The sequence below is a fragment of the Athene noctua genome, chromosome Z, assembly GCF_965140245.1.
Source record: "Athene noctua chromosome Z, bAthNoc1.hap1.1, whole genome shotgun sequence".
Taxonomy (NCBI): domain Eukaryota; kingdom Metazoa; phylum Chordata; class Aves; order Strigiformes; family Strigidae; genus Athene; species Athene noctua.
In genome coordinates, this window is record NC_134077.1 from 34,330,834 (window position 1) to 34,338,841 (window position 8,008).

The window sequence follows — 8,008 nt, forward strand, 5'->3', positions numbered from 1 at the left end:
GCAAAGTTTTTGACACTGTGCCACATGACACCCTCTTCTCTAAATCAGAGACACATGGATTTAATAGATGGACCACTCAGTGGATAAGGAATTGGCTGGATGGTTGCAAAGATCTGCAGTCAAGATGCTTGACTTACAAGTAGAAAGCACTGATGAGTGGTGTTCCTCAAGGGTCCGTATTGGGAGCAGTGCTGTTTCACATGTTTGTTGGAGAATGGACAGTGGGATTGAGTGCACCCTCAGCAAGTTTGCTGATGACACCAAGCTGTGTGGTGGGGTTAACATGCTGGAGGGAAGGGATGCCATTCAGAAGGACCTGGACAGGCTTGAGACATGGCGCATGCAAACATCATGAAGTTCAACAAGACCAAGTGCAAGGTCTTGCACATGGGTCAAGGCAATCCCAAGCACAGATACAGGCTGGGCAATGAGTGGGTTGAGAGCAACCCTGTGAAGGACAACTTGGGGGTATTAGTGGATGGGAAACTTAACATGAGCCAGCACTGTGTGCTCTCAGCCCAAAAAGCCAGCCATGTCCTGGGCTGCATCAAAAGAAGTGTGCCCAGGTTGAGGCAGGCAATTCTCCCCCTCTACTCTGCTCTCAACTCACCTGGGGTACTGTGTTCAGCTCTGCAGCCCCCAACATAAGAAGGACATGGACCTGCTCAAGTGGGTCCAGAGGAGGGCCATGAAGATGACCAGGAGGCCAGAGCACCTCCCATATGAGTACAGGCTGAGAGAGTTGGGGTTGTTCAGCCTGGAGAAGACTCCAGGAAGACCTTATAGCAGTCTTCCAGTACTTAAAGGGGGCTTGCAGGAAAGACTGGGGAGTGCAGCAATAGGACAAAGGGTAACAGTTTTAAACTGAAAGATGGCAGATTTAGATTAGCTATAAGGAAGACATTTTTTACTGTGAGGGTGGTGAGACACCAGAACACATTGCCCAGAGAGGTGGTAGACACTCCCTGAAAGTGTTGCAAGGCCAGGCCGGATGGGGCTTTGAACAACCTGGTCTAGTGGCAGGGGCACGGTCAAGTGGCAGTGTCCATGGTAGGAGAGTTGAAACTAGATAATCTTGAAGGTCCCTTCCAACTCAAACAATTCTATAATCTAGATTACAATATAGTAAGGCTGGAAACGACTATCAGCTCTGATTTCTTTCTACACCCATAAATTTCACCCAACCCTTCAGTGCTGAGTCCGATATCTCGTCCCTATTATTCTTTACCATTCTGTCAATTTTTTCATTTATATCCAAGTAACAGGGAATTGTTTATTCAAGGGCATTTCACACTGAATTTTTGGGAAAAAAAGAGATTTTTCTAACTAGTTTAGCTTAAATATATTTAAAGATTGATATTTTTTTTTTAATCACTAGGTTTGGGGGTTCTGACTTGGAAGTGTTTAGTGCTAATGTTGGGACGGCTGGGAAGACTGCACTGGTGCCCGTCCCCAGCTGTCTGCCCTACCCATCTCCACAAGGTTCCCACCCAGGGAAGAGGGAAGGGCTCAGCTGCTCAAGTGGCAGCTGCCTAAACCACTGCAGATTACTGCCTGACTGCCAAGGTAATCAGACATAGGTGCCAGTTTAACTTATACTGGGCCACTAACTACAATGGTTCAGCAGCTGTTACATGGCTGTTTCTGAAATAGGGGCAAGGCTGACACACAGGGGCAAAAAATCTAGTACAGCTGTTCTAAGCTAAGACAGCCCAACTTACTAACTTCAGTCTTAAATGGACCGTGTTCATGCAGTTACCTTTTCAAGAGAATACAGTGAGGGGGTTTTTGGCCATTCTTATTTTGACCATGCAATTTGCATTAGCTCAATTGCTCTTTTGACTGAATCCTTTACTGTATTTTCCATTATTTTGTCTGAAACTTGTCTTCAGGTTAAATGGTTTATATGTAAACATCCTTCTGCTTGTTATTTTTCAACTTCAGTCTCCAGTGAAATATCAGCACTCTAAGTTCTGTGTTTAAGACTTATTAAAAATTAGTGTCAGTGGGCCAGGGATTTGTCTTATGCATTTCAGTTTGGGGCAAGCCTTCCAGGCTTGCTGATGTAAAAATGTTTATTGTTCACAGGCACTGTTTAATACTCTCCTATCCTACTCACTGCAAAAAATTCCATTGGCCACAGATCATAAAAGCCCATTACCCTGATTCTTTCCAAACAGAGCAGAAAAACTGTATTTCTGCCATCTCCAGCATCACACTGAACAACTATGTTATTTCCAACCAGTGATAAGCCTATGCTTTATTAAAATGGCTTTTGTTGCCAGCATATTTAATCCTCCTATTCCTATCTGCATTTAAGAACAAACCCCCCAAACTTCTTGTCAGTAGCAGGTAGAAGGCAGGCTTCTTTGTTGGGGTTTTCCTCATCGGGGCTATGCGGGCACAAAATATAACAAGGAGTCCGAAAGTGCTGTAAAGGTTTGGGTGTGGTTAAAGAGAATTAAGAAAATACTCAGTAAAGAATGAGAATTACCCATGAGTGGAACAGCAGATCTGGTACCTTCCATTCATGTTCTCATTCATTCTGCTTTAGCATGCTCAGGTCAGAGTGTTTCAGGAAGTAGAAAACAGCCATCATAAAAAACTGCTCTTCATCAGCTTGTTTTAGCAACAAAGGCTTTCATATCAGAAAGTGAATTGCAAGTTATGTAACACTACTGCTTCTAATAAATTTGAAAAAGCTGACATTGAAAAAAATTGTAATCTCTAGATTAGATACCCTTTAAATTCCTCTTTTTTTCAGCTGTGTAGAAAAAAACCCAATGGCCACATGAAAAGCCATTACTATTATCAGTTATCCTAATACAATGTGTAAAAGGGTTAGTCCTTTTAAAAGGAGGCCACACAATTTTCTCTAAACCTCAGCGGCATCTAGAGGACATCCTTCTTAGTTTTTTTATTCACTTCTGCATGAAGGTTATCTTTGCGGACAAGAGACTACAACACTGAAGTGTTACTATACCTGACCTTCCTAAATCCTTCTACCTGGGGAGGGTACTTTTTCTTCTTCCATAAATAAATTCCTAACTTGGCAAAAGCTTTCAATTCTTGGGATACTTCCTTAAGTTCAATAATTGGCCTGTACTCACCAACCATAAGCAGAAGTTCTTCCTAACCAAAACATAACTTGGCTTATGAAATAATGAATGACCCATGTTCTCTGCATTCCTTAAAGACCAGGAGGAGAAGGAAAGAGAAGATGATGGTCTGATGGTCTTGCATTACTCATCGATCAAGTATGGTGGGAGTCAAGTGTGTGCGTGTGTGAGAAATAGAAATGAGTCCATGTTTAGAATTTTACTAAAGAATGCTAACAACCCAAAACCCAAAAAACCCTGAAATTAAGAAGTCATGCATTTCAGACTATGAACAGTCAAGTTTAGCTTTTATTACATTGCCAAGAAAAGAGCCCCACTTCTTCCTTTATAATTCTGGGTTGGGAAGTTCCTTAGCTAGTTAGTCATGCTGCATTCAGAATACGACTGTGAAAATAGGAAACATGATTTGCATTTAAATACTATATTGAACACAAAGCAGTCCAGACATCATTTGAATCATAACTTATATCGGACCAGGGATGATTCACAAGCCTGAACACTCATTCTTCATGATCATCTTAGCTATTCGTGGCTAATTATGTATGCCCTCACTGCATAGGACTTGGTCCTGTTTACTTTTATACTTGTCATAATCTTTCAAGGATTCAATTCTAGAAAGTTTAAGCTATTAAAAAGTCTGAGACAGGCCTTTATTTTCCTACTTTAACTGAAAACACAAATTAAGCCCAAAACCATTAACATGAAATAAATCAGATTTAAAAAAAAAAAAAAAAAGAAATATTTCCCCATATAGGGTGACCTATCAGGGTCATCTTCAGGGTTTTCTTCAGCACTTATAGGGAACAGAAGACCACTGTTTTATAGGAACTGTATCAGCGTCTGTTCACAAAGGTCCTGAAAAATTTTGGAAAAGCACCAGTGGAGACCTGGTCTTCACTTACAATAACTTACTGTCACAGCATATCATTAGTAGTATGGCCTATTTTAAATAGGATTTCATTACATTGATGAAAACATAATTAATCACATTTCATCGACATTTTAGCAACTGAACTAAGACATACTGAAATCCAACATAAGAATTTAGAGACCAAAGGAACCCATTTTAGCATTTTCAACTTACACTGTGTTATTCTATGCTGATGATACATTAATAATGTACTATGACAACACAAATCAGAACATTTATCATAACCAATTATTTTGTACAAATATTTTGCCAAGTATCATGATAGCATTTGAGAGATAATGTTTAGTAAAGTCTGCATTCATAATTTCAAGTATTATATTTAAAAGTGATCTTGTGTTCAAGCTGCCATTTTTAAGTGTGACTACAGCTTCTTACAAGAACTACTCGTTACACAAAACAACACTGTTTCTTTTTAAGACTTAAAAAGGTACAGGAAGAAGCATCACCATAATAATCATAATCACTACTGTGCTTTTGTCACTCTCTTTCCTTTCAGAAAAAAGTAGCGAAAGCAAGCAGCTCTGCATCTATTGTATCTTCTAATATTTAAGCAACTGTAACAAAACATTCAAAACATTACAGGGAAAACATCTAGTATCACCAATTTACCTTTTGAAACGAGTTACTCCGAATGGTAAGTCCTTAACTGATGCTTTAAAATTCAAGATCATCCAAAGCCTCTTTTATTGATAGACAGGAAATCTGTGATTCTAAAAATAACGGTATGTATAGAAAATGTCTGGAGGGAATGCTTACCATAAAGCAGAAATTTAAACTCAGTAAATTAGACTTGTTCTCATCAAACTTTTTTCGTGCATCATTATATTTAACAGAACTGAGAAAGAGAAAAAAATATTTTACCAGTTACTTTGAGTCTCCTTAAAAATACAGAAGAGTCTGGTTCCAGGAAACTACTTTCAATACATACATTTACATGTATTTTCAAAGAACTGTAATTTCGAAAAAATAGATTTATGACTATTAACTGCTTTAGAAGTAACAGAAAAATTAAGTAAACAGTAAAGACAGAGTAGAAAGAACGTTAAGGAGCACTTTCCACAGAACAAACAGCAGGGGGGAAGTATTTAAAAACAGAAATTGATCTATATTTTATTATTCATGTATGCATAGTAATTTACTGAAAAGACTTCTATGCAAACTAAGAAGCTGTATGTTTCTTCCTACGCCTTTAAAAGGCATCTTTCACTGTACGACTATCCAAATCAAGTCAAAACCGGGCTCCATGATCCCCTCAAGAAAATCCTATCAAATGAAAAATGCTCCTTACAGCCTATATCCAGAGTCCTCCATGTAAGTCAACAGGAAGAATTTTAAATCTTGACCCAAACAACGAATAGGATGCAGTAATTTGGCAGCATATGTGTCTCCCAAAAATCGCTACACATTTTTGCAAAAGCAAGGAGCGTTCTGCTGGCAATGACCTAATTACTAGAATAAAAGCTGCGTATCTGACAAAGGGAAAGAAAGGATCCACGGCTTCATACATAATTTATTAAGATTTCCCACAGCATTCAGGTTAAGTCGCGGACCCAAGCACCTCTTTGTGATGTTAAATAAATTTGCAAGAAGTCAGCGGATCCCAGGGCGCGCTGAACGCGCAGCGCTCCCCCCAAAGCGCTCCTCGCCAGGCCCGCTCGGGGCAGCTCGACGCCGGCCGCCCACCCGCTCCCGCCCGCCCGGCCTCCCGATCTCCCGCGGCTCGCCCTTGCCGGTGACGGGGACGTGCTGCGGCAACAGCGGCACCGCCGCCCCCCGTCACTAACAAAGCCGGGCTGGTGCCACCCGCGGGCAGCGCCTCGACACCCCCCGAGGGGCACCTCCGCATGCCGGCCAGGGGCTGCCCGCCCCGAGACCGCCACCGGCCCGCCTCCCCTCCTCCTCCCAGCCCCGGAGCCCGCGCTGCGGGGCGCACGGCCGCGCCAGGGCTCCGCGGTGGCTTTGTGCCTCTCGCCGGCGGGGCGGGCTGAGGTTCGGTCCTGGTCCCGCTCCCGGTCCCGGTCCCGCCGGCAGCAGCTCCTCGCCGCGCAAGGTTTTGCTCCCCTCCGCGTCGGCAGCCCTTTCCCACAGCCCGTTGTGGGTATTTTTAACCACAAAAGCCGCCTTCTTCCTTCCCGGCGACGCCGCCGCCTCCCTGTCACGGGCACACAGAGCCGCCCCGCCTCGCCTCGCCCGCCCGGGTGCGGTGGCCCCGGGGAGCCGCCGCCGCACTCACCCCATGGCCGCGGCCGCTGCGCCTCCATCCCGCCGCCAGCGCCCGGCCCGGCCGGCCCCGCCCGCGCCCACCGGCTGCGCCAGCGCCGCGGCCAATACTGCCCCGCCGGTCACGTGCGGACCGGCGCGGCGGCGCAGCCAATCGGACGGCGCGCCCCGGAGGATGCGCCCGCCCCCTCCGCGGGGAACAGCTGCGCCCGCGCCCCGCCCCGCGCCACCGCCGCAGGCGGGCCCGCGCCGGCAGCCAGGCCGGGGGCTGCGGCTCTCGTCACCGCGACGGGGGCGGGGCGGGCTGCGGGAGCGCCCGGGCGCTGTCACTGCAATGGGCTGCCCCGCGCCGCCCGGAAGGGCGAGCGCTTTCCCGCAGCCCACCGCGGCGGGCGGGGTCCGGGACCGGGGAAGGAGGCAAGGCGAGCCGCGGCGCAGCTCCCTAAGAGGGCGCCGTCCGCCCCCCGGGACAGCGCTGCGGCCGTCCCCACCGGCGCACAACGCTGAATGCCACCTACTGCGCGCACATCACGTAAAACACAGGACGGGATTGGTGTTCCTGCACACAGGCTTACAGGCCCACGGCTCGGTAGGTCTGACGCCAAGGAGACGGCACGCTGGACCGACTTCTCGGTGCAGAAGCCGCCCAGTTCTACGTTCGAGCACCAGTACTCCATATAACCATGCGCAAGAGGCTTAACGCATTGCAAAACGTAGCTCACGAGCATCTGCATCACTTCAGTTGTGATGATTATCTTTTATTCTCCTTTCAATAAAAGTATACATAGACGAAATACTGTGTAAGACTATGCTCTGTTGCATTTATATAAAAGGAAAAATGTTTGTTCTGCATGTACTACAATTAAAGGTAATAGAGTTCACCTAATTTTTAAAGAAATACATAGAGACACTGCTTATGAAAAAGGCAACTGTAAGCATATCCTATAGGGGTATCTCAAGACTTACTGGTTTCATGCACTTTCCAGAGATAAAGTTGTCACTACTACTTGGTAGTTTAATAACATCAAATATGTATACATTTAAACTGTGCCAAATTAGAAGAATAAATAAGAGTGATGGGTTTGGGAAAAAAATCCAGAAGGGATGAATAAATAAATCAATTCATGAAACTACTTTAGAATCTCCTTCCAGAACTGATCTCTCTCCAAGGATAAGGTTGTAACAAAGTATTCACGAAGATCAAACCCCAGAGAAAGCACACTTCTGAATACGAGACATCAGAAATTAACCCATATTGCAGCTGCTTAAGTCTGTAGTCTGTATTCTAACTTTAAAGAAAATCTATATAGATAACAGCTACTATGGAGATGTTTTTTAAAAAAAATCCAGCTCTAATATAAGAGGCAGCTTTGTAGAAACAGCACAGTATCAAGTGTTTTTAATCCTCTGGAAGAAGTATTCAAGAATGTATCTATGGGCAGTGCAGTCCATCTCAACAGAATAGTGTGTGATAGAAGACATCTGAAAAAGTGCAACAGTCTCTCAGCTAGAGAAAATGAATGCTTGTTCTTGTGCCACTTCATATAAATTATGAAGTTATATTTATATGAAGTGGATATCTGGGTAGATAGCCAATTAAAAACATATATCCTTACATGCCTAGGGGAATTCCATTCTTCTTGTAATAACTTCTTTAACTTGTATGAAAGAAGCAGGGTCATGACACCTCATGGTTGGGACCAGATGAAACTAAAGGCCTGTGTTATGCATGTGAGCA

At 44.6% G+C, this 8,008-nt stretch overlaps 1 protein-coding gene across 2 annotated transcripts in view; it reads right to left on the minus strand.

The window, feature by feature from the left end:
- APC (APC regulator of Wnt signaling pathway) overlaps positions 1–6,384 on the minus strand; it is an 80,535-nt gene extending 74,151 nt beyond the window's left edge. For both annotated transcript variants that reach the window (XM_074932424.1, XM_074932423.1), the window contains exon 1: positions 6,284–6,384. The gene's annotated coding sequence lies outside the window, so the exon portion shown is untranslated. The remainder of the gene's footprint in view (positions 1–6,283) is intronic.
- Between the last annotated feature and the right edge of the window lie 1,624 nt (positions 6,385–8,008).